This window comes from Canis lupus, chromosome 28 (genome assembly GCF_011100685.1).
Source record: "Canis lupus familiaris isolate Mischka breed German Shepherd chromosome 28, alternate assembly UU_Cfam_GSD_1.0, whole genome shotgun sequence".
In the NCBI taxonomy this organism is placed as follows: Eukaryota; Metazoa; Chordata; class Mammalia; order Carnivora; family Canidae; genus Canis; species Canis lupus.
Genome location: NC_049249.1, coordinates 5292193 through 5300054, shown reverse-complemented (window position 1 = coordinate 5300054; position 7862 = coordinate 5292193).

Here is a 7862-nt window from a genome sequence, read left to right as displayed (position 1 = left end):
TCTCTTAAAATTGAAAGCTCCTTCTCTAATCAGAATGTTTTTAAAGAAATTATTTCAGGATATCTTGATCCCTAGGTTTTGGTTATCTTTTATTCTCTAGGAGTAAAAGTAACAACTTCTTTAATATCTTTTAAAAGTCCCATCTGAAAAAAAAAAAAACAAAAAACAAAATCACCTTGCAAAGACAATCCTTTAAAAATTGGAGGTTTTATAGTGTTTTTCAGATATGTGTCTCAATTGAGTGAAGAAAAATGTGGCATTAAATCCCTGTTGTTTGGCTTCACTTTCCCTTTTCCTTCCAGGGATGAAGGACAGTACTAACTAACCACTCCATAAAAGGCACGTGATCCAGGAACTGCAGTCCCCCCTGCACTGCCATGATGAGTAATCAAAGGAGGTCATTGTGACTTAAAGTGAATGCCCTGGTGAAAGGAGCTGGATCCGGGATTCAGTGCTGATTCATTCTCAGATCTTCCTGCTATCTGAAGCTAAACAGTGCCTGGTATCACAAGATGAAATTCTGACACTGAAAACTTACACAGACATTCCAGGGTATTCAGAATTGTTTCATCTACATTATTTTCAGCATTCAAATCTAACTAATGTTTATTGATGGTTTATCATAAACAAGGATTGGTCTCAGTCCACAAACATCTATCAAACACTGTCTCTGTACATGGAGAGCACTGGGGATAAAATGCCAATAGGACACCCAGTGATTTCCACAGAAATGAGGGCAGAAACCTGAGAGCCTTGGCCAGTTCAGATAAGACCTCAACTCCCTTGCCTCTATAGCAGCACATTCAGACAGCCACTGCTGGTACTCACTTTATTTCTGCTTCCGGTCACCCAAAGTAGACTGGCACTGCTACATCATCCTTTACCCTTCAGATTCTCATCTCCATGTCACTCCATAGTGACCCCTCCTAATCCTAAAATGTTTCCATTATACACTCTGAAACTCAAAGTCAATCATAGGCAAAATCCTCAGTGTCTTCAGATTTCTCTAAACGTTTCCTTCACTGTCTTGCTCTAACTAAAAAGTGGGTCACCCTTAGAGTTCTGCACGGAAAGCAGAATGCTAAGTGGAGAATATTTTCTTTTGCCTCAAGCCCTCTTCCTATTGGTCTTTAGGGAAGTTTGATGTATTCCTTGCTCCTCATTGCCACTTCAGACCACTTTCCCTTTCTCTTCTGTGATTTCCCTTCCCTGTCACACACATACAGCTTTACGTGTCATCAGACTAGAACCTCCACTCTCTTCTTGCCATGGTCATCCATGAACCTCAGAACACTTGTTCATACTGCCTTCAGCTTTTAGCTTCTGGCTCAGTCAACTCTTTCCATTCTCTTCTTTGCCACCATTTTGGGTGATTTTAATATCCATGTGAAGAATCCAGATGACCCTTCAATACTTTAGTTTCTGAGTTCCTTGACACTGGCTACTTCATTATCTCTCTCAATCCTAGTTTACCCATTCAACCCAAGGCCATATACTGCCTTCTTGGTTACCGTGAACTGTAATGTAGCCACATAATCTCTGTTTCAAGCATCCCATTTTCTGAACACAACATCTCCAGGACATACACTCTACTGAAAACGTCCACATTTCCCTGCCCAGCTACCTCCGCATTTTCATTTCCTTTAGGGTAGCTTAAATTGGCTAGTCCCTCATCATCTTCCCTGTGCTCTCCCCTGATTCCCTTGTCATGGTCTCCCTTTATCATCATCTGGCAAAATCCCAACTCTACTGACTTTTGGCTCCCACACAGTAGAATGGACCTGGAGAAAGGTATGCATAGCCTTGCCAGCTTGTCTCGCTTTAATTTCATTGAAAACATAATCCTATTTGAACCTTACCACAGCCAGCAGTACATATCCAGCCAAAGCACACATAGCAGCTCATTCTCCTAGTCTCTTCTAGGCAATATTTTAAACTGTCAAAAGATAAACTGAGGCATATTTAAAAATTTGAGTTTGAGCAAAAGTCCATTCAAATTAGTCAGTATCCAATCTAGTAGATAGAAAGGAGCTCCAAGATGCTTCCCAAAATGGGAGACTTTCATAGGCACAAGGCAGCAGGAACAAGGCAGTTATACTAGGCAAAAACAAAACAAAACAAAACAAAACAAAACAAACAAACAAACAAACAAAACCAAGTTGGTTACTTCAAGATTACTCTCCTTTATGGGATGGCAAGGGTCTATCAGGAAGATTACCTAATTAATGCTTATCAGAAGATTCCTGATTTACTGGCTTAAAAATCCATTTCTGGAAGAGCTGCAAGTATAATTAATTTTTTGTTTAGAGACACAGAGCTTAACATAAGTGACTCTATTTTGAGTCTGTTATCTTTTTAACAATATCTTCACTTCTATACTTAAGCTTTGTTCTTAGCCAATGGCACTGGATCTGATTCTATTTATCTTATTTATTATTGTAAGATTTTTTAAAACTTTGATCTCATTGTAATTAACATACAGCGTTATGTTAGTTTCAGGTGTACAATATACTGATTCAATTCTATGCATTCCTCATTGAGGAAGTGTACTCTAAATCCCCATCACCTACTTCACCTACCCCCTCCACCAATCACCCCTCTGGTAACCATCAGGTTGTTCTCTATAGTTAAGTCTCATTTTTTCTTGGTTTGTCCCTTTTTTTCTTTGTTTTGTTTCTTAAATTCCACATATGCATGAAATCATATTGTATTTGTCTTTCTCTGACTGCCTTATTTCACTTAGCATTATACTCTCCAGATCCATCAATGTTGTTGGAAGCAGAAATATTTCATTCTTTTTATGGTTGAGTAATATTTCATTGTATATATACAGCACATCATCTTTATCCATTTATCAAAGGACACTTGGACTGCTTCCATATTGTAAATAATGCGATAAACATAGTGATATGTATGTCTCTTCAAATTAGTGTTTTCATCTTCTCGGGATGAATACCCAGTAGTGAAATTACTAGATCGTAGGATATTTCTATTTTTAGTTTTTTAAGAAACCTAAGTAAACCTAACTAAAAAGTGGGTCACCCTTAGAGTTCTGCACAGAAAGCAGAATGAATGACATTTGACATTGACTAAAGATGATGTGCTGTATATATACAATGAAGTATTACTCAACCATAAAAAGAATAAAATATTGCCGCTTCCAACAACATTGATGGATCTGGAGAATATAATGCTAACTGAAATAAGTCAGTCAGAGAAATACAAATACAATATGATTTCATGCATATGTGGAATTTAAGAAACAAAACAAAGAAAAAAAGGGACAAACCAAGAAAAATGAGACTTAACTATAGAGATAACCTAATGGTTACCAGAGGGGTGAATAGCCAGGGGAATTTTAAAAAAGAAAACCAAAGCTGGGGGCATCACAATGCCAGATTTCAGGTTGTACTACAAAGCTGTGGTCATCAAGACAGTGTGGTACTGGCACAAAAACAGACACATAGATCAATGGAACAGAATAGAGAATCCAGAAGTGGACCCTCAACTTTATGGTCAACTAATATTCGATAAAGGAGGAAAGACTATCCATTGGAAGAAAGACAGTCTCTTCAATAAATGGTGCTGGGAAAATTGGACATCCACATGCAGAAGAATGAAACTAGACCACTCTCTTTCACCATACACAAAGATAAACTCAAAATGGATGAAAGATCTAAATGTGAGACAAGATTCCATCAAACTCCTAGAGAAGAACACAGGCAACACCCTTTTTGAACTCAGCCACAGTAACTTCTTGCAAGATACATCCACGAAGGCAAAAGAAACAAAAGCAAAAATGAACTATTGGGACTTCATCAAGATAAGAAGCTTTTGCACAGCAAAGGATACAGTCAACAAAACTCAAAGACAACCTACAGAATGGGAGAAGATATTTGCAAATGACATATCAGATAAAGGGCTAGTTTCCAAGATCTATAAAGAACTTCTTAAACTCAACACCAAAGAAACAAACAATCCAATCATGAAATGGGCAAAAGACATGAAGAGAAATCTCACAGAGGAAGATATAGACATGGCCAACACGCACATGAGAAAATGCTCTGCATCACTTGCCATCAGGGAAATACACATCAAAACCACAATGAGATACCACCTCACACCAGTGAGAATGGGGAACATTAACAAGGCAGGAAAACACAAATGTGGGAGAGGATGCGGAGAAAGGGGAACCCTCCTGCACTGTTGGTGGGAATGTGAACTGGTGCAGCCACTCTGGAAAACTGTGTGGAGGTTCCTCAAAGAGTTAAAAATAGACCTGCCCTAGGACCCAGCAATTGCACTGTTGGGGATTTACCCCAAAGATACAGATGCAATGAAATGCCGGGACACCTGCACCCCGATGTTTCTAGCAGCAATGTCCACAATAGCCAACTGTGGAAGGAGCCTCGGTGTCCATCGAAAGATGAAGGGATAAAGAAGATGTGGTTTATGTATACAATGGAATATTACTCAGCCATTAGAAACGACAAATACCCACCATTTGCTTCAACGTGGATGGAACTGGAGGGTATTATGCTGAGTGAAATAAGTCAATTGGAGAAGGACAAACATATGTTCTCATTCATTTGGGGAATATAAATAATAGTGAAAGGGAATAGAAGGGAAGGGAGAAGAAGTGCGTGGGAAATATCAGAAAGGGAGACAGAACATAAAGACTCCTAACTCTGGGAAATGAACTAGGGGTGGTGGAAGGGGAGGAGGGCGGGGGGTGGGGGTGAATGGGTGACGGGCACTGAGGGGGGCACTTGACGGGATGAGCACTGGGTGTTATTCTGTATGTTGGCATATTGAACACCAATAAAAATAAATTTATTATAAAAAATAAAATAAAAAATAAATAAAATAGAATTAAATGAATCCTTAAAGGTGAAAACTACATAAATATGTTTAATTATAATATATACATTTTAAAATAGATTTAAAATAAGCTTTTAACCATAACAAAAAAGTACCAATCTTTACCCCTAGATATTTTTAAAGCCATTCCCAAGTTACTTCTACATTCTTATTTATTAGTACAAGTCAGGCTATCCAAACTTCTTTTTCCTTTCAGTTGATCTTATAAGTCATAAAATGTTGTAACTCTTATTAAAATAAAAAAATCATTAAAAAGGACAGGTCTGTTCTTCAACCAGTTGCTAAGAGACCTGGCCAAGGGGAGCAAAGACTGGCTCTTGGGGAGAGGAGTTCAGTGCCTCCCTGGCAGGGCAGCCAAGTAAGTGCATTGTTTTTCTCTTCCAGAACTCCAGATGGCACATTTGGCACTGTGTTACTCCAGAAAGGAAGACCTGGACTAATTGGCTCCCACAAATGTGTGAACTTTGTATTTAAAAAATATTAGCATTAATCTGAGTGTCCTGGACCAGCCAACAAGAAATAGTCTGTAATACTTGTGTAAGACACTGATGGCATCTGCCAAGTTCCCATCAACCCCTCTTCTCTATTACTCCCTTCTCTCACTCTTCACTTGGTGCTCTTCGATCTCTACCACTTGCTAAATAGCATTTCCTCCTTCTCTGGGAAGGCAATGTAGAAAAATAGCAAAGGACTATTATTGATGAAGTGTTAGAGTCTGAAAGAACGAGTTTGCCTCCAGCTTATCCTTTAGCAGCTACATGATCTTGGATAAGTTATTTGATCTCTTTGGAACTCAAGTCTCATTTCTATTAAGGGGACAGTAATGGTACCTAATTACAGGGCCGTTAGATGGATTAAATGAAATAGTACAAGTAATATTGCTATGCCCCATATTCCTACAGGAATGGTCAAAGTGTGAGCCATTATTAGCTTATTACTGCATTTGGGGATTTTTATACGGTGAGCTTATTATTAATTTACTTTTCTAGGTCTTATCTTTTTCCTTTCTACTTCTAAGTATATCATGGGAGAAAAAATGGCCTGCTTTTCCTGTAAAAATTTTTTTTAACATTAGACAACTTAGTTTCTTTTTTTTTTTTTTTTTTTTGACAACTTAGTTTCTTAAGGGAAGTCCTCAGCTATCTGTACATCTCCGTGGCCTTTCCTCTTGGTCTCTTATTTTGCTGTTTTCCATAATTCCCCTCCCAAAGCCATATGACGATTGCATCTCTATTTCTATGGAAAGTCTAAAGCCCCTATATTCTGCTTCACTACCATCTGAGCATCTTCCCTATGTTCATCTGGGGGATGTTCTTAGCATGGATGGTCCTCTCTCCTTTTCTTTAAAGCTGGGTTGACTGTGTCCTCTTTGCTTTAGTATAAAGGTTTTGGTACATTTTCAAAACTTTGTCCCTTTGCACCATGCTACAAACAAAATTCATATTTACTAAATTTAAAGAGGCTACTAGTAGGCTCTTACCTCTTCATACTTTCATACTCTTTCTTGCTATGTCTTTCAGGTATACTTGAAATCATTCTCATGCTTGCTCATTCTCCTCACTACTTTAAGTGATCATCTTTCATTTGTCCGTGGACACCAATCTATTTCTGGTCTCTATTTCTTCTCTTACCTGTCTATTTAATCAATTTTTATTCATCTTTTTATCTTAACTTAGATGCAGGAAACCTACTGGGATCTCTCAGGTTTCTTATTTTATGTATTCAGTGTATACTGTGCTTCTCTAAGACATATGTATTAATATTACTCGTTGAGTGGCTGCCTCCTCCATAGGTGTTTTGTTCACTGATAACTCCTAGCACCTAATACAGTGGTTGGCAGATAGTGGATTCTCCATAAACACTTGTACAAATGAATGAATGAGTAAATGAATAAATGAGTGATTCACATGCCTTCCTCCCATTACTATTCATGGCATAACATAGCCTCTAACTAGTTTCTTTACCATAACTAACCATCCTATATCCATGCTAAAATATACTAGAGGGTTCACCTTCTCTATTCCAGAGCTTTGTATTTATATCTTTCAGTCTAAACCAAAATAAGAATTTTTTCCTATACTCTCAGAGATTCAAAATATCTCTTTAGTCAATTCCCAGTATGTAACTGCTACTTCCTTCATCCTTAGCTGGCCCAGCAGAATCACATGGTCTCTGTCCATCAGAGCTCCCTTGGCAATCTGTAATGGAGGAGTTGCTCTCAATGTCTGGGAAGCAAATGCTTGTGGCCAATCTCCTCCTAACAACATTCTCCAAATAGCCTCTTCCTCTCATTGTGGTCCAGTGTTATCTTTTTCTCCTTATATTTTGTCTTTATGGTCCTTGCTGAAAGCAGGAGAGGCACGTACATCCCTTTTTCAGATTCACTTCTGCTACCTTTGTCCTGTTTCTAACTAGTGGGTATTTTGAGATGTTAGCCCAGTACCTTCTGCAGCCTCCCTGCCTGCCTGCCTCTCTTTCTGGGCAGACGTCCTGGCTGGCAGCATTTCCTCTAGTTGTCGCTCTTCCTCCTCTCTCTTGTAACCATCCTCTGTATGTTTCTAATTATTCCTATAGACTGTGGGAGAAAGAAACACTTTGATCCTTCCAGTCACCTGTGAAATAAGCAAACATCAGGATGAAAATTGGGGGAAAATCATGGCTGTAGGGTCATACTCCTGCAATCTAAGTGGATCTCCAACTGGAGTTTACCATTTCTTCTCCAAATATGCAAAGCAAATATATGTTTTGCTAGAAAATGTTATTCTCCAAAAAAGCTCCATATTAGTTGCCCATAAAACAAAAACAAAAACAGGAGGAGTAAAGGTCAAATATCCCAGGGACAATTTATTTTCATGGAGAGGGAAGACATGGGGCCCAACACCAAAGTCCTACAGTCATCTCAGAGTGGTCTGGTATGACTATTAGCAGGCATCAGAAGTCTGGGTGGCCAGTCACTCAGGCCAGTGGCAGGGGCAGCATTT